This window comes from Myotis yumanensis, unplaced genomic scaffold, assembly GCF_028538775.1.
Source record: "Myotis yumanensis isolate MYYU_CA2020_CCGP unplaced genomic scaffold, mMyoYum1.0.hap1 SCAF_4, whole genome shotgun sequence".
Classification (NCBI taxonomy): Eukaryota; Metazoa; Chordata; class Mammalia; order Chiroptera; family Vespertilionidae; genus Myotis; species Myotis yumanensis.
This window is the reverse complement of record NW_027223755.1, coordinates 74,802,464-74,822,191: the sequence shown is the minus strand read 5'-3', so window position 1 is coordinate 74,822,191 and position 19,728 is coordinate 74,802,464. Positions and strand designations below refer to the sequence as shown.

General features: G+C 39.6%; 1 pseudogene; it reads left to right on the top strand.

The window, feature by feature from the left end:
- Positions 1-13,238: 13,238 nt before the first annotated feature.
- On the top strand, positions 13,239-13,725 carry LOC139008166 (cofilin-1 pseudogene; annotated as a pseudogene).
- Positions 13,726-19,728: the final 6,003 nt, after the last annotated feature.

Genomic DNA, 19,728 nt, shown 5'->3' with positions numbered 1-19,728 from the left:
TCATGCTCACAGGGGCTTTATTTTTCTAAGTGGCACCTGCTGTGAGGCTCTCTATTAATACAGAGAGCCTGCAGCAAATCACAGATGTTTTATGCACTAGAAAAACTGACAGGAAGTAATCACTAAAAGAAAGACAGAAACAGTAGGAGCCAGGGGAGAAAAAAAAAGACTTCTTATATCTTTGGAGGGTTGTTTGGGCGAAAATGGATTTAAAAATGCAGACTGTGAGTAGCTTTGCGGTACAGTTCAGTCTGACCCAGATTCCACCTCGACCCAGCTGAGAAGGCACAGGGCTTCTTAGAAAGAAGGGGCATCCCCTGACATAAGTTAAATGGGAAAATATGCTTGCAAATCCCTCCACGTTGTTTTCGGTGGGTTGGCATTCTTAACTGTTGTAAGTGTTCTTGTTATTTTGTGGCACCCTGGTTTTTTATAAAACAAGTGCCCTATGTTTTTTTTTTTAAGTTTGAGAATAGTAAATGCTTTTGTTTGGGGGCAAACCTTTCCTATTAGCCAGAGACCATTCCCTTTATACTTCCCGGGGGGCTGCCCCCACCACCTCAAGGAGGTTCTTTCTCCCGTCCTGCACATTGGATATCGACCTCTGAAAAAGAACTTCATGCTTGAGTTTATCTTGTTTTCACACCATGTTGTTTTCAGTGTATTTCAAGACCATATGACATTATTTCATAGACTTCCAAGTAAGCAGTAACAAAGAAAATATTTGTCTACTCTACACTTTTCCCAACAATTTCTGGACCTCATTTCAAAGAGATGCATGTTGCCTGATTGTTAATGTGCTATTCTTTTTCCAGAGAAATCCAAACATGTTATTTGTTTTCACAGGAGTGTTTATATTTAACACGTTTACATTTTAGGTCACATTTGCTCCACTCCTTAAATGACTTCTCTAAGAACTATTTTTTTTTTTTTAGCTTATAATCACATTAACAGGCTACCACTAATGAATTCTTCAGAGCCCTGTGTTTTGGTTTTTGGGTATTTTTTTTTTTTTTTTAATAGTTGACACATTCTTTGCAGAAAGGAAAGAGCATTTGAAATAACATTGGATATTTTGCCAAGTCTGTCAAATGAGTAGCACTTCCACTTTCTCAGCTCGGTCTCATTAAAATTGTATTCTAATTCGGTCTTCACTCTGTCTCTGTGCTTCATAAGTCATTGCCTACTCATTACTTGTAGTGCGGGAGATGAAATTTATTCAAACCCGATAGCTGAGATAAAGCATTGAAAGGCAGGCAGCTGGGAGAAATGAAATTAGCCTATTTTAGTGCTTTTCGGGCTGGATTTTTACACAGCCACCAGTTAAGACACGTGTCCATTTGCATTTCTGACACTGTCTATGTTTGGTTTTTAGATTTTTTAAATATGATATCCTGAAAACAAAAATACAGAGATTCTCCCATTCCTTTTTTTTCTCTTGTCTTAGCAATGAAATGTCACTGAGTATCTGAGTTGATTAAGAGGAAAACATGATTTTCTATAGTTTTCTATAATTATAGAATCATTAAAATCGCCCAACAAAGATAAATTGTTCCATTGTGCTACAATTCGTATTGATGTCTCTTACAGAAAAGAACATTAGTGACAAAGAGTAAATGTTATACCCTCAGAATGGTTGGAGGGGAAATGGACTTAGAGCATAACGTGACTTACAAGCAATTTCACACGGAAGCCAGGAGGGAGCTGCGCTTTCTAACCTAACCTCTCCATCTCCAGCTTTAAATGTCAAAGGAACACACTGAGGAATTCCTAATTTTGAATATAGAGGAGTTTTTGAAGAAAATTGACTAAATGCATTGTACTTTCCATTATAAAATTGAGTTGTTAAGGAATTATATGATCTAATTATGAAACTTGGTCTTTTTGACGACTCTGATTATGAACAGATATTGTCATTAGGTAGCTAATTAAATTGATGGCAATCACAAGCAGTAATTTAGAAATATATTCTAAATTAGTTTCTCTATGAAAGCAAGGTCTTTGTTGATCTGTGTATGTGATTAATGTACAGTGTCATGAATTAGCTGAGGGATTTCTGCATAGAAAATATATGCATTTATATAAAAAGAGAGATTTATTTATTCTCCAATTCTGAAAGTAAAAGATGGATATGTACTTAAATATAAGTACCAATGTATATTTTTTTCCTGTTTACTCAAAGAAAATATAGGAAAACAACACATTTCCTAGAAATGTAATGGTTAGTTTCAGGTTAGGTCTAAGCTTCTGTACATACAGTACAGTGCAATGTGTATACCCAACCTGGAAACTTTGCAAATAATATTTACAGATTTAAATTTAAATAGACAGAGCCTGTCAACGTAGTATGTGAGATACGTGGACAAATCTGTCAAATCCACTGTCATACAAAACTGCAAAATATTTTATGTGACTAATAAATTTTGCAGATAAGCAGTGGGCCGGAGTCATAAACAAATGTGTCTTTAATGGAGGTATTTTCTGGTAATGGTAGCTAGATTGGAAAGGTGGACCCTCTTGAGAGCATTTAGCATGGTGGATTTTTATTTGCTTTTTATATCTTTCTCAGTGTGATATTTGGTTCATGGTCTTTGTCATGCTTGTACCTATTAACATTTTATAAAACATCTAGCAGAGGAGGATGTAGAGTTGTAATCTAGGACTAACCTAGAAATTAATAGGCCACACAAGGCTAAAACCCTGGCATGATTTAAGAGATTCTGCCCAAAGGATTACATAACAGATATACTATGCAATGTACATATACTGGTACAACATATTATGTAAGTAAATCCCAAACACCGAAACTGATGTGGACTTACACCTTTACTAATATATGAATTATTCTGCAATCTCTACTTATTGGTTTCAAGATAAAGAGAAATCCTATACTATAACTAAGACATCCAGATCCATTTCAATTCTGTATATCTATCCCTTCTCCTCCTCACCTTCTCCACACCAAGCCCTTGGAGAAAGCACAGACCCCAGTCCTATAGTCTGTATGGCCTACATCAAGCAAATAGAACTGATAATAATGTGGAAACTGATTTGTTATTCAAATACAGCATTTTTAACACCAGGCTTGGGCCTCCATAACCATTGAATTTATAACCTAAGCCTCAAAAAAGTATAGAACTAAAGGGCTCTATTAGGAAATATACTGAGACTATGTCCATATGTTCCTACAAAATAATTTGATCTATTTTTTTCACTAGCAAAGATTTGTCTCTATTTTCAGGCTATAAGAATCTAGTTGCCAATTAAATAATTATTTAATGTGGCTCCTTAATTTTTTTATTAAAATAACAGCTGTACCAACTGCACTTTTACAAAGCAGCAAGAAAAGAATCTGTTTCCACCCCAGAGTTCCATGTTAGCCAGTTCCTTCTCACCAGAGAGGAAAAAAATACCTACAGGGAGAATGAATGAAATAGAAAAGGGCTATTATGGATCTACTAGAGGCCCAATGCACGAAATTCATGCCAGGGGCTCAGCCCCTGCTGCTGCCGCCACCGCCACGGCTGCCCCTGCCTCGGCCATCGCCCACCATGGCAGCCACCTCTGCCCTCGCAGCCCCGGCTTTGTCCAGAAAGTCATCCAGAAGGACGTCCGGTCTAATTAGCATATTGCAGTTTTATTATTATAGATTGTCAGCCTAAGGGCCTGCTGTGGCCACCAGTCCTTGGGATTGTCTGTGTCCTTGGAACTGGTAGCTCTGAGTGCTGGCTTTGGCAGGGAGGGACATCTTCCACATGGTCCACAGGTCTATTCTCCTGGTTAACTCTGTCATGGCTGGTTCACCAATCTGTTGCGGGAGAATTGGGTGGATTGCCTTTCTCCATCACTGATGGGAGTGGGGGACTTGTGATATCTTGAGAAAAAGAATTTTCTAAGACTCGAATGGGAGAATGAATGATTTCTATTTGTGTAGAGTTATATTCCTCAGTTTACAAAGTCCCATGATGCTCAAACCAGTCCTGGAAAAGGTGCAGCTGGGACTCCAGAAGAGGTAAAAGCAAAGCCAGTGTCCAGAGTTTCCATCCCATGTGGGCATTGAGTCCGATGTACCATCAGGCTAGTTAAAGTCCATTAGTCCATTGTGTGGAGTCCACATGGCTGTGGGCCGCGTGGGTGAATGAGAGCATGTGAGCCCCACAAGCCAGGAGCGCCAGAGGGCCAACAGCTCTAAGAGAGAGAACTCTCTTTGTTTAGGAGTTAAGTATTTTGGATTTTGTACTCTTGCAATGGCCACACCTATTTGGTCAATGATTATTTCCCAGGTATGAGTGATAGACAAGTACCTTCCCATGTCACTCAGACCTTACTAGGCATGCATCTGATGTCCAGTCCCTTCCCCCAGTCATCTGCAGGGAACAGATCTGGAGAGTGTTAACAGCTTTCGGCTAATTAGTAACCAGGTTATTACAACAGTATCAAGACTACAGGCTCTATCTGTCTTTTATGGTTGGTGCTGGTTAAATCTGTTTAGCACCAGTGACTACTATGGTCGGCATCAAAGTATTTGGTGGATTATTTGGATTTTGCCTTTCTGAGTTCTTAATATTTCTCTATAGTCGCATGTCTTCTCATAAAATCTGCCCACATTAGGCATTTGGGAGGTCAGACTGGAACAGGGAAAATTTTGAAAAAGTGGGAGGCCTCCTTGGACTATGCCCACATTATTCATATGAAGAGGCATACCCCATCTCCCTTTATTCGCTTTAGTGCATATCACATAAAACAGTACCTGCCTGCTTCCTATCACTCAAAGAACTTCAAAAATTGTCTTCCCTACAAGATATTTTTTCTTTGCCCATTGTTTTTTACTTTTATATTTGACTTTCTTGCGATGTGATTTTATCTTTCTTTGACTAATTCTAGTAGTTGAATCATCTCTTACAATCAGAAAAAGTGTCCCAAAATAGAAAGATTTCCCTTAAGCATCAAGATGAAGCTTTAGACCTACTGGGCTCTGTGAAAAACTGAAATGAGTCTTTAAAAAGTAACTGGTTCCTAATCAAGAAATGAATGCCCTCTTCCAAGGCAATATCTTCACCCACTTTTCTACAGTTTAACATGCAGTATCCTCCCATGTTTTTACTTACCTGGACTTTCAATCTATTTCTTCCATGTCTCCTTTACCAACATGCCTTTTACTTCTCAGATATTAGTGCACTTAGTCATCACAGATGAGCAAACCAATTCAGGGACATTAAGTGGTCAGCTCTAAAACAATCACACCAAAGATATGCTTTTGAGAGGAAAAAAATTATGTAATGTTCATTTCCAAAATTTTTAAGGACCGGTTTCAAAAAGAGGTAAAGTCATGACTCTCATATAAATATAAAATGAACACATATTATTACGTAACCAAAGTCTGTGCTCCTAATGCTTCAAATGGCCAAAACTCAAAACGTCAGTTTGGAATAAGAAAAGTTATTTGATCAAGGAGGCACCAAATGAGAAGATGGGAGACCTAATGGTGTCTCAAATCCATCCTGCTTCCTGTATTAAGTTAACGGTCTTTTTTATGGGGGGCGGGGGAGGGTGGGTTGCTGGTTTTTTGTTTGTTTTTTCAAGAAAAACAATTTTAAATATAATATTACATACAATAAAAATTAATATTTCAAGAAAAAGGATTTTAATTATACTAATATTACCCAAACTATACTAACATAGTATAATATCACAAAAGTTATAGGAAATATTAAAAATCTTTAAATAACAGGATTACTTCTATTTTATTCTAATTTTTTTTTCCCTCTGGCTCTATTTGGTTCATCAGATTATGTTGTTCATTATATATCACAAATGAGTGAGATCATGTGATATTTATCTTTCTCCAACTGGCTTATTTCGCTTAGCATAATGCTCTCCGGTTCCATCCATGCTGTTGTGAATGGTAAGAGTTCCTTCTTTTTTACAGTAGTGTAGTATTCCATTGTGTAGATGTACCACAGTTTTCTAATCCACTCATCTGCTGATGGGCACTTAGGCTGTTTCCAAATCTTAGCTGTTGTAAATTGTACTGCTAAGAAACATGGGGGTGCATATGTCCTTTCTGATTGGTGTTTCTGTTTTCTTGGGATATATTCCTAGAAGTGGGATTACTGGGTCAAATGGAGCTCCATGTTTAATTTTTTGAGGAGACTCCATACTGTTTTCCACAGTGGTTGCACCAGTCTGCATTCTCACCAGCAGTGCACGGGGGTTCCTATTTCTCCGTATCCTTGCCAGCACTTATTGTTTGTAGATTTGTTGATGACAGCTATTCTGACAGGTGTGAAATGGTACCTCATTGTCATTTTGATTTGCATCTCTCGGATGATTAGTGACTTTGAGCATGTTTTCATATGTGTCTTGGCCTTCTGTAGGTCCTCTTTCAAAAATTATCTATTGTGGTCCTTTGCCCATTTTGTATTGGATTTTTTATCTTCCTTTTGTTAAGTTGTATGAGTTCTCTATAAATTTTGGAGATTAAACTCTTATCAGAGATAACATTGACAAATATGTTCTCCCATGCAGTGGGCTTTCTTGTTGTTTTGTTGATGGTTTCTTTTTATTTTGATGTAGTCCCATTTGTTTTATTGTCCTAGGAGCAGTATGGTAAAGATATTGCTATGACATATGCCTGATATTTTGCTGCCTATGGCTTCTTCTAAGATTTTTATTGTTTCCCGTCTTTTGTTTAAGTCCTTTATCCATTTTGAGTTTATTTTTGTGTATGGTGTAAGTTGGTGGTCTAGTTTCATTTGTTTGCATGTATCTGTCCAACTTTCCCAACACCATTTATTGAAGAAACTGTCTTGACTCCATTGTATGCTCTTGCCTCCTTTGTCTAATATTAATTGAGTTAATGGCTTGGGTCGACTTCTGGGTTCTCTGTTCTATTCCATTGGTCTAAATGTCTGTTCTTGTGCCAGTACCAGGCAGTTTTGTGTTCTTTATTTGTGTTATGTCATTCTTTATCATAGACTGTTCTTTTTTCATAGTTACTATATCTTTTTTCATGCTGTTGAGCATTTTTATCATCATTACTGTGAACTCTGTTTCAGATAAATTTCTTATCTCTGCTTCATTTATCTCTTCTTCTAGAGAATTCTCTAGTTTCATTTGGGGGTTGTTTCTTTGTCTTCTCATTTTGGCTTTCTGATTGGGTTTGTGACTGTGTATTAGGTAGATCAGTGGTTCTCAACCTTCTGGCCCTTTAAATACAGTTTCTCATGTTGTGACCCAACCATAAAATTATTTTCGTTGCTACTTCATAACTGTAATGTTGCTACTGTTATGAATTGTAATGTAAATATCTGATATGCAGAATGGTCTTAGGCGACCCCTGTGAAAGGGTTGTTCGACCACCAAAGGGGTTGTGTCCCACTGAGGTTGAGAACCGCTGAGGTAGATACTCTACACCTCTCAATCTCTAGTGCAGGACAGTGTTAAAGGCTGTTTCAGACTAATTAGATCAGGCAAAGACTCAAAGCCTCCAGAGACCGCCTCTGTGTACAGAGTGATAGGATTCTGACTTGATTTGCCCCCAAGGCAATCGTCCTGTGAGAGTTTTTTTCAACAGGGTGGGGCAGTTGCTTCTGCCTGGAGGCTGATTGTTATTTTTAATCTCTTAAGTGGCCTCAGGGTAAGGTGTTTTCCAATAGAGTGTGTCAACTGTCTTCCTCCCAGCAAGGCAAATGTCTACGTGGGAAAGATGTCCTCCGCTGCTTGAGGGAATGACTCAGTCCAGGAAACTTGGGGTGTCTGCCTTCTGAGCTCTATCCCCTGAGTCCCCAGTCTTGGCTTCTGCCCTCACAGCTCCAGTCCACCTCACCCTCCCTCTGCCAGAGCACAAGGTGGGTGGCTCCACAGGGAATTTTGTACATTGGCCCTTTAAGAGGGTGCCTGAATTTTCAGCTGTTACTCTCTGGCAGATAGCACCCCGCTGCTTTTCACAGCCAGATGTTATGTGGGTACCCTCCTCAGTTTTGGTGCTCTCTGCTGGGGGGCCAAGCTTGGGGATTAGATCCCAGAATTCTCAGTGGCAACCCCCCACAGCTGAGATATCTCTCTGGGACTTCAGTTGCTATCTGTGGGAGCCCAGCCAGCCCTTTTGCACCTCTGCCCCTCTTACCAATCTCTATGTGGTCTCCACTTTTGGTCCTCGGGTATCAGGGTTCTCTCATGTAAGTTTTCCTTTGATTATTCAGGAAGTTTTTCTGTATTTTAGTTGTAATACCAGTTTGTTCCTGGGAGCAAGTCCATGCAGCATCCACTTACTTTGCTGCCATTTTTAATCCAATCTAAGTTAATAGTTTTTAAGGGGTTAAAAAGAACAAGTATGTGGAAGTGCTGGTAAGGCAGGTTTTAATTGGAGGAACTTGGCCATTTATGGTCAAGGAGCATCAAAAATGGATCTTCCTGGACAGCAGACCCTTTGCATCTGAAAGGGTTCCAGTGTTCAAGTTCTGGTTATGTCCTTGTCCTTTGGTTCTATTTGCTGGGTTGGGAAACTTTGGTTTCCAGTGCAACTAGAGGTCAAAGTTCTCTCCTCTGTGGCTGCATTGGCTGCAGGACTTGCAGTTTTGGTCTGTTGTATTTGAAAAGCAATTCAATGTGTCATTAAACAGGATAGGACCATTTTGAGTTAGTTCTGTGGTTACAATATCAAATATTATTTTTAAGTCATTAATTAAAGGAGGGAACTGGTAAAATATCATAATTGGTTCAAAGGAGAATCCAAAGAATAGACACATAGATTAGGAATATTGAAATGGATTTGCAAATGTATGCAAGACTGCCTTCTTCTACAATGGAGGAGCCAAGTTGAAACTCCTTGGGGCACATTTGATTTGCATGTTTGCAGATAAGAATTTTTTGCATGACCATCAGTTTTCTACTTTCTACTTTACAAAGTAGTAAAAATGTGCATAACCTGTCAAGGCTGAAGTAATCCCTGGGGCTCTAGCATTCCATGGAAAGGATATCCAGTCATTTATTTTGCTTATTCTGAAGTTTCACATCTTTCTTTACAGATTTGTTGAATCTCCTCCTTGATATAACAAATGAATGAATGAATACTCTTGATTAGACTTGTCTATACTTAGGATTATTCATTCATTCAATAAATATTATTTCTTACCTCCCACACCTATATTCCTGACTACATTCTGTGTGTAAAGATTCTGCAATTAACAAAACAGAAACACCTTTGTCTTATAGTCTAATGGGGAAAAGTAAAAAATGAGTGAGTAAACAAGCAAATTGTAAATACAGGCTGGGTAAAAGATAGGTTTACAGTGTGTGTATGTGCAACACAGAGTTTATCCTTGTGTTATTATTAATTATTGTATTATTGTCTATATAAACAACTGTAAACCTACTTTTGTCCCTCCCTTTATATGTCACGTGGTATTTAGTGTTATGAAGAACATAAAGCAAAACAAGGTAGCATGTATGGAGAAGATACTATTTTAAAGAGGATGTTTAGGAAAGATTTCACTGGTAGGGAGTTATTTTAGCAGAAACCTGAGGGCAATGAGGGTCAGTTACACAAATCTCTAGGAGAAGAGCTATGTAGGCAGAGAGAAGAACAAGTGCAAAATTCTAAGACAGCAACAGGGTTAGTGTATGGAGGGCCAGTAAGGATGGTCAGTGTGAAGAAAGAAAGAAAGTAGAAAGCAGGACCAAGGAAAGGAATAGATAGATATGACAATGAATACTCATCACCTTTGCAGGGTCAAAGTTTAGATTGGATTCTGAATTCTGTGACATTCAGGGCAAAAAGAGAAAACTAAACTATAAGCTTTACTAATGGTAAGTGACATGATTTTTTTTCTCATTATTTATTTTCCTTCTTGTATGAAGCCATTAATTACTCAGTCAATAATTAATGGCTGTGAGCTGTAGCACCACATTAAACTTTCATTCCGGAATGCTAGGGGCCTACAAATTTTAGAAGAAAATTCAGAAGGGAACTAAGTCTATTTAGAAAGCAAAGTGCTCTGTAGCTGTATGTGATTTCACATTGGTAAGGCATTCTATCAAATTTGAACAGCTTATTATAGCTTTCTTAAAAGGAATCTGTATTTATATTTATCCTCAGTTTTCAGATCTAATAGCCAAGCCTAAATACTCTGATTTGTGATTTTTCTGATTCACTATTATTCAGGATTCTTTTTACTTTTTCTCATGGGAGACTAAGAATTCTTCCGTCCCTTCATTTCTCAGGCTTCTTCTTTGCTATTTTTTAAGTATTTTTCCCAAAACAATGGTGAGAACTTAAAAGAAAAGAAAAACAATTCAATCCTACGTTCATAAAAAGTAGAGAGCTACCAGTTTCCCTAGTTTGTGGTGGTTGTGATTGCTACTGTTGTTATGACTATCCTGTCTTTTGTGTACCTTGAATGGTTCCTGCTTTTAAAAATGTTTATCCAGTGTTTCACATAGTTCCCATGACTCCCCGCTGATAAAGCTTCAGTATAATTAAAGTATTTATATGAACACTGCGGAATTCAACTTGCATTATTTAGACACACAAAGGAACATTCCTGGCATTTCCAAGTCACAATTGTGTAATCCGATGACATAGTGTTACTTAATTTAAGAATACCTCTACACCCAGTAAAAAATAAAAGTAAAATTGCTTTGTTTTCCTTTTTTGTTAGATGATATTCTTCAGTTAAACTAATTTCACTGGATTATACTTCAATTTGAACTGAATTTTCTAAACTAAACACTCTAAAATAGTCCTGCTAGGCTATATTTGCTTGTTTAATTAACCTGGGGGGAAAAGAACCATATCTAGACTGGGAGAAAGCTAACTCATCCCCATTCAAATAGGCCTACAGGCAGACATTTTTGTTTTGATTTGGTTTTTGCCTTTAAGTAAAGGCTTGCCCCTTGACAATCCTCATTATGAAAATAAATGTAACATTGAATAAGTTAATGTCATTCTTTTGGAATTATGACATGAAGGGGAAGAAATATAACATGCTAGAAATTTTGGTAGGAATTGATTTACAAAAGAAGTGGCCACATTTGTTTTTCTTGTGGTTAAAGCTCTAGTTTGGGAAAAGACTAAAGGGCAAAGAATTGGGGAATTTATGGATGAATGTGGATCTAATGAAGAGAGCCCATTGGTTCTACAGGCCAGGGTAAGATTCCCACAGTCTTGAACAAACAGTTCTCAGCCTATAATTTCTAAGCCTTTGTTTTCCCACTTTGGAATTCTGACTACAGGCATGTTACCAAGCCAACTGGGTTCACTACAAAGATCCAGCAATGCTCTTTTTATCATAAAGATCAAGACAACAATTGTGTGCCTACAAGAAAAGAACAACTAAAACCATCTAACAAGCATCAAAAGAACAATTCTAGAGATAGTTGCCTTTGAACTCCAATAATGGGCAACATTCAGTCTCGAGATTTGAAATCCCCAAGTTAAAGGAATTCATTACCAATCGCCTTTCCATGTAATTATAAGAGCTGCTGGCAGCAAGTATTTTCAGCAGCATTAATTTTGTCAAATGGGATATTTTGCAGTCATGTTGAATTCCATACAATGGCCGTATTATAAATCCACGTTGTAGACTTAGTTTTGTTTATTATAGAGTTCATTTATGAAATAGAAGAAATCTAAGTTTCACTTTGGCTTTACCCCAAACCATAGAAAATAGAGTATTCTTTTACAAAAGCTTGTTCTGAAATATCACTTCCTGAATGTGAAAGTATGTTGTTTGTACAGATACATTCCATTAACATGCGCAATGCCCAGCTGAGAAAATAAAAAAGGGTAGTTAATCTGGGCATTTCCTTCTCTGTAGCTGTGACCTGTGAACAATTGCAGCTCCATATTAAAAAAAAATAAGAATTTCCATTTTTGTGTAAACACTTCATTTTCTGACGGCATGGAAGCAATTTAAACTGAATCGAGGCAGGCATCAATAATTCAGAATAAATATTCTATTTGAAGAACTTGGACCACTTTTATTTGTGGGGGCCTATATCCAAACCTGAGAAACAGCTTTTGGGATTCAGTCATTTCTTATCATGAAATCTATGATAAGCCATTTTTGTGTGCGTTTCTTGTGAGTATGCAGTTTCTTTTGTTTTCCTACATAAGAAAGATTAGAGAACCAGCTATTTTGGTGTTTTATTTTGGGGAGGATTGAGTGAGTTTTGCATTGGCCAACACAGGCAAATCTTAAATAATAGTAGATTGTTACGAAATGCTCTTAGAGAAAAGTTCCTATAAGTCAAATCTGATTTTTTATGGGGGTAATATAACATTATATGCCCATCAAGACCTTGATGAAAAACATGTTAGAAAAAAAAGGAGAAGGGCATAATGTGCATATTTATTTCATAATAAACAATATGTCTATATTCTGCATAGTATAATCAGGTTCATGGAATAGCCAATTCAATATATTTTATTAAAGAGATCTTAAAACAGGAATTGTGTCTGCATCCAACAATCCAAAGGCTCCAGAAAGACTAAGGCCAGGCAAGTAGAGAGGAGGGACAAGGAAGAAGGAAGGAAGGATTTTATATGCCAGGGTACAACTGGGGAAGCCAACTAAAAAATGTAATTTGTGACTTGTCTGTTTTTAGGTCTATGAATAATAACATGGGGTACTCTTAGCAAAGGATTTTGGTATGAATTGCTGTTAAGTCAAAATCTATTGCTATTATGCATATTATGCTTTCAAAATATAGAAAAGATGAATTGAAAGCAATATATGAATGATGCATACCAGGCTTTATTTAAGCATACAAATTTATTTAAGTTTTATGTGACATGGGAGTCATCATCTATAATAATAAAAGTGTAATATGCTCATTAGGCCGGACATCCTTCCGGACGACCTTCCAGCCGAAGCCGGGGCTGCGATTGAAGCCCAGGTCCTGGGTGCCTGTTGTGTGCCTGCCGTGTGCCTGCCGGGTGCCAGAGGGAAGCCCAAGTCCTGGGTCCTGGATCCCGGGTGCCAGAGGGAAGCTGGTGCCAGCAGCCGGGGGAAGGAAGGCCTACTCTTGCACAAATTTTGTGCATTGGGCCTCTAGTAAAGAAATGAAGACTTAAAGAAACAATTAAGCCTAAGTGTCGATGAAGAGTCAAAAGTCATGGAAAAATGTGATTAGAACAAAAGGGTATGGTAGTCGGATCCCAGCAACAGATGCAGTGTGCTTGTCTTTCCAGGCTCTTCTTGCTATCTCCGTTAGCTTCCAGAAGCAGGGCCTCTGGTGTGGCTGTCTCTGATGGAGTCATCAAAGTGTTCAGTGACATGAAGGTACCTAAGTCCTCGACACCAGAGGAAGTGAAGAAGCACAAGAAGGAGGTGCTCTTCTGCCTGAGTGAAGACCAGAAGAACATCATTCTGGAAGAGAGCAAGGAGATCCTGGTAGGTGATGTGGGCCAGACAGTAGACGACCCCTACGCCACCTTCATCAAGATGCTGCCGGGCTATGCCACTATGCACTGTATGATGCAACCTATGAGACCAACGAGAGCAAGAAGGAAGGCCTGGTGTTTATCTTCTGAGCCCCTGAGTCTGCACCCCTTAAGAGCAAAATGATCAATGCCAGCTCCAAGGATGCCATCAAGAAGAAGCTTACAGGGATCAAGCATGAATTACAAGCAAACTGCTACGAGAAGGTCAGGACTGCTACACTCCGGCAGAGAAGCTGGGGGGCAGTGCTGTCATCTCCCTGGAGGGCAAGCCTTTGTGAGCCCCCTCCAGCCCCCTGCCTGGAGCATCTGGCAGCCCCAGACCTGCCTGTCGGGGGGTTGCAGGCTGCCCCCCTCCTGGGCTGGGGGATCTTAGCAGGGGAAGGGCAATCCCTTCACCCAGTTGCCAAACAGTCCCCCACCCCCGGACCTTCCTTCTCCCTCCACCCCTGATGGTTCTGGCCTTCCCAAACCACTTTTGATCTTCTGATTCCTCTTGGGTTGAAACAGACCAAGTCCTCCCCAACCCAGGCACCCCAGTGTTGGAGAGGGCCTGTATTTTTTTAATGACACCCCTACTTGCAACCTGTTCCTCCTCTTTCCCACGCTGCCAACTTCTAACCACAATAGTGACTCCGCTTGTCTATTTAGTTCTGTGTATAAATAGAATGTTGTGAAGATTGCCCCTCCCCATGCTGCCTGGTTCCCCGCCCCTTTTCCACCTGGTCTCAGCCACTCATGGAAGTAGGACCAGTAAGGGACCCTTAATTTAAAAAAAAAAAGAAAGAAAAAGAAAAAAAAGGAAGAAAACAACAATAAAAAACCTCACTTAAAAAAAGCGGGGGAGAGGGGTAATGAGCTGGGAGAAACTTAGTTCATTTAGATTCCTCATGGTGTCCCTTTATCTTCAGAGATAAGGATGTTCCTTTCCTCCAGCTATAGGAAGGGCACCTCCCTCTCACATGAGAGTCTTATGACTTGCATCAAGGAAGAAAGGGGAGGTGAGAAAGTCCTTCCTATACCTGCTATTTCTCAAATTATTTCAGCTTAAAATATTTAATATGCCAAGATGGCATATTTTGGGGTAGTGTGTTCTGAATGCCATCTGTGTGTGTGTGTGTGTGTGTGTGTGTGTGTGTGTGTGTGTGTCACAAAAACACATACAGGTACACCTAAAGCTTCTAATCTGTCTGAAGAGTTTTTTTTTAAAAAAAACTATGAATGCAATCAAAGTATATGGTGAGCTCTTATCTTTCTGCAACATTATAACATATATAGTTGAAATATCCATGAACCTTTGGTTTGACTATGTAATTCTGAGGACTTGCCATTAAGAATGTTATCTTTATGGATTAATGCATAAATTATATGACTTTAAATATAGTGTTAGTACTTTGGGTTGACTTTTGTTCCCTCAAAGGTTATACATGAGTTCTAGCTAAACACACATCCATTACCCATCAACTTTTGTAGTTTTTAAAAACTAAAAGCAAAAGAGAGTTCAGCTTAATCCCTTTTTGTTTCTCTTATAGAGAAACATTTCTAATATCCAAAGTTAAAATGTTGTGAGAAAAATAAATACTTACTTTGGATATCCATTCCCAATGTAAAATAATGGTATGCCCCCACCTGAACCATGAAGTTAACCTGTAGAGTTCCATTCAATTACAGATGAACTGTTTCTTCCCTTTTCAGTTTTCACTGGTGGTCAGGGCAGTACATGGTCCCCTAAAGGGGGGGACATGGTAATTGATTGTACTTTCCTGACAAGAAGAGCCACAGGCACTTTTTCATTCACAACTTACTGTGACCCAGCCCTCATGATCGCAGCTCCCAGAACCATGATCTGGGCCTGAACCAAAGCAGCCATCTTTACATGTCCACTAGTCTGGGTGTCCGACTCATAACCTCAAGCTAGTAGATAAGCAAGTAGAAAGAAGCAGAGATGGAAGATCAAAGTTCTGGTCACTGTTTTTCATGCTTTAAATATATTATTTCCACTCCTCACAAAACCCTGAATAGTAAATATCATTATCCCTATTTTACAGATTGAAAAACTGACAAGAAGAAAAATTTAAGTAACTGGCCCACCATCATGTACCTATGAAGTGTCTGAACAGGGATTCACACAAACCTCTGTCTGACCCCACACATAACAAGATAGTTATTTTAGCCATGTGGTTAAAGATTATTTGGTGCAAGTAGATTGTTATCTGTAAATGGAGGAAGTCCAGCAGCTCTCCGGTAAACTGCTAGGGTGAAAATTCTTGAGCTTCTCAAGAATCAAGGATTGTTTCTTATTTATCTCGACATCTCTCATAGAAAGACTAGCTCGGTGTTAGCATTGGAAGTGTTCTAGGAATAAAGATTAAATAAATTGTGCATTGGTTGAAATATATTTTTAGGTAGAAATGACATTAAAAGAATACTTTCATCTAAATACAGGATACAGATTTAAAATTTTTTATTATGTTAGAGAGCATTTAATAATATAACACAGAAACCATTAGCTGTTATATACATTCACTGTTCCCTAATTTATTACATTATCCTAATATATAAAAAGCCAGGGGCTGTCATGACCTAAATGACTGGATGGATGACAGAACAGCAGGCTAGGGTCCTGGCCAGCACAGTGGGAGTCAGTCGGGAGGGAGCTGTGGGCTCCGGCCACCCGCGGTGCAGTGGCGGGAGAGAGCAGTGGGAACAAAGCCATGATGCCATTGGACTGGCCTCTGGGTTCCTCTCCCCGCCCCCCCCGCCCCCACTGCCCACAGGCTCCGGGGAACCAGACTGAGATCTGGGAATCTTGGTCCCTACCCCCAGCCCACAGGCTCCAGTAACTGGAGCCATACTGCAACTGGACTGGCCTTTTGGTCCCTCCCTACTCCCTCAGGCTCTGGGGAACCAGAGCCATGCTGCCATCAGACTGGCCTCTGGGTCCCTCCCCCCACCCTCAGGCTCTGGGGAACCAGAGCCATGCTGTGATCATACTGGCCTCTGCATTTCTCCCCCTACCCGCAGGCTCTAGGGAACCAGAGCCATGCTGCAATCTGGGATTCTTGGTCCCTACCCCTGGCCCCCAGGCCTGGGAAACTGGACCCATGCTGCGATCGAACTGGACCCTACCTGAGGGGTCCCGGATTGTGAGAGGGTGCAGTCTGGGCTAAGAGACCCCCCGAGTGCACAAATTTTCATGAACTGGGCCTCTAGTTTAAGAGAAAAACAAATTAATGGGTTATTGAACTCTTAAAATGGCTTTGATCTTGATACATCTCTAAAACTAAGTTTAAAAGGAAAATTGTAAGATAGTAGAAAACATCTGAAAAAAATTATCATTTATCTGATAATTTAAAACCCAAACATCAGCATAAGAAAGCTGTAAATGAGACATTAAAGTCAGTGGATATGCTAATGAATGTCTCACATGTTTGGAAAAATAAAACAAAATTTAGTAATAAGAAAATTGTATGTGATACTGTTTACAAAGCATTTTCCTAAGTTTCTCAAAGTTCTTCATAACAGAAATCAAAAGATAAACATGGTTATTGTCAAATTTTGTGAAATATTTTTATATTTAAGCACATGAATCTAATATAGATAAAAAGGCAAAATATGCATTGATTTTTTTAGACATTAAAGTGAAAACCTTGCCAGTCCTGACCAGCAGCCCATGAGTGACAGATGAACAGATTACTCCAACACAGTTTCACTGTGAAAGAGAAGCTAAGGGACGGCCTGGCTGAAGAAGCCAGGCTGCCTCAATTGTCTGCCTCATTAGGCTTTTATTGAAATTTTTATCTTTAGATACAATCAGTAGGTGAGTAATCTTGGGAGGACATATGTGTTAACATTGTCCTCTAGGCAAGAGCATCCAGGGATTAAGCATAAGGATTCCAGTTAACACCTGGGGGTATGCTCATGCACAGACTTATTTGGAAAGGTCAAGGAATAATTAGGAGTGCCACCTTCAACACTCCCCTAAGTCTCCCTTAAGTCGGAATTCTGATAAACAGGGCAGGTGGCCTTCCACACAATTCCCTTTTCTCAGAATGTTCTTCTTACAAACTTTCCATCAAGTCTCATGCTTCCCAACAAAACCTCAATGAAGTTTCCTCTAATATTTACTTGTGGGTTTCTCCCAATTCCTCCCCTACCTACCATGAAAGATAATGATTAAAACACTTTAGATTTACTGTATATTATCATCTTTTCTATTCAGGAGAACCCTGTGATGTATTTGTGATCATGCCTAATTTATAGAAAATTATAGAGGCACTGAGAAGTTAACTTGCTAAATTGTGGAGGGAAAGGTGTTTTGTTTTGTTTTTTCAATTATAGTTAACATACAATAATATATTAGTTTCAGGTGAACACCCCAGTGATTAGACCAGCGGTGGGCAAACTACGACCCGAGGGCTGGATCCGGCCCTTTTGAAATGAATAAAACTAAAAAAAAAAAGACCATACCCTTTTATGTAATGATGTTTACTTTGAATTTATATTAGTTCACACAAACACTCCATCCATGCTTTTGTTCCGGCCCTCCAGTCCAGTTTAAGAACCCATTGTGGCCCTCGAGTCAAAAAGTTTGCCCACCCCTGGATTAGACATAAAATAGTAAATGATCATCCCACTAAATCTTATATTCATCTGACACCATAAGTAGTTATTAGAATACTAGAGGCCCGGTGCATGAAATTCGTGCATGGGGTGGGGGTGGGGGGCCCTTCAGCCCGGCCTGCACCCTCTCCAATCTGGGACCCCTGGCTCCTAACCGCTTGCCTGCCTGCCTGCATGCCTGATTGCCCCTAACCACCTCTGCCTGCCAGCCTGATCGCCCCTAACTGCTCCCCTGCCTGCCACCTTATTGCCCCTTAATTTCTCTCCCCTGCTGGCCTGATCGCCCCTAACTGCCTCTGCCTTGGCCCCTGCCACTGTGGCTTTGTCCGGAAGGACGTCTGGAAGATGTCCTGTCTAATTAGCATATTACCCTTTTATTCGTATAGATTATTGACTATACTAGAAGCCCAGTGCACGAAATTCATGCACTGGGGGGAGGGTCCCTCAGCCTGGCCTGCGCCCTCTTGCAGTCTGGGACCCCTCACTCCTTACTGCCCGCCTGCTCATTGCTCCTTATCGCTCAGCTCGCTGCTTTTTAGCACTGCCGTGAAGGTGGGAGAGGCTCTCACCACTGCCGCTGCACTCGCCAGCCATGAGCCCAGCTTCTGGCTGAGCAGTGCTCCCCCTATGGGAGTGCATTGACTACCAGGGGGCAGCTCCTGCATTGAGTGTCTGCCCCCTATTGGTCAATGCGCATCATAGCAACTGGTCATTCTGGTCATTCCACTGTAATGGTCACTTAGGTTTTTATTATATAGATTCCCTATGTTGTGACATCCTCGTGACTACTATGTAACTGCCAATTTGTACTTCTTAATCTCCTCATCTTTTTCATCCATATCCTCAACCCCTCTCCCATCTGGCAATTATCAAAATGTTCTCTGTATCTATGAGTTTGTTTCTGTAGTGCTTATTCATTTACTTTGATTTTAGGATTTAATTGTTGATAAATTTTATTATTCATATTTTTTATCTCTTCTTCTTTTTCTTTTTCTTCTTCTTCCTCCTCCTCCTCCTCCTTTACCTCCTTCTTCTCCTTCTCCTCCTCCTCCTCCTTTTCTTCTTCTTCTTCTCCTTCTGCTTTCATAAGGCCCTTTAACATGTCATGTAATACTGACATGTGGTGAACTGCTTTAAATTTTTCTTGTCTGGGAAGATCTTTATATGTCCCTCAATTCTAAATGATAGCTTTGCTGGTTAGAGTAATCTTGGTTGTAAATCCTTGCTTTTCATCATTTTGAATATTTCTTCCCAATCCCTTCTGGCCTGCAAAGTCTCTGTTGAGAAATCAGCTGACATTCTGATGGGAGCTGCCTAGTAGGTAATTACCTGTCTTTCTCTTACTGCTATTAAGATTCTCTTTTTGTCTTTAAGCTTTGCCATTTAATTATGATTTGTGTCTTGGTATGGACCCTTTGGGTTCATTTTGTTTGGGACTCTCTGTGCCTCCTCAATATACATGTTTATTTTATTTCACAGGATAGGGAAGTTTTCAGCCACTATATTTTCAAACATGTTCTCAATTCTTTGCTCTCTCTCTTCTTCTTCTGGTATACATATGATGCAGATGCTGTTATGCTTCATGTTGTCCCAACGGTCCCTTAAACTATCCACATTTTTTTTAAAAAATTTTCTTTTTGCTACTCTGATTGGGTGTTTAT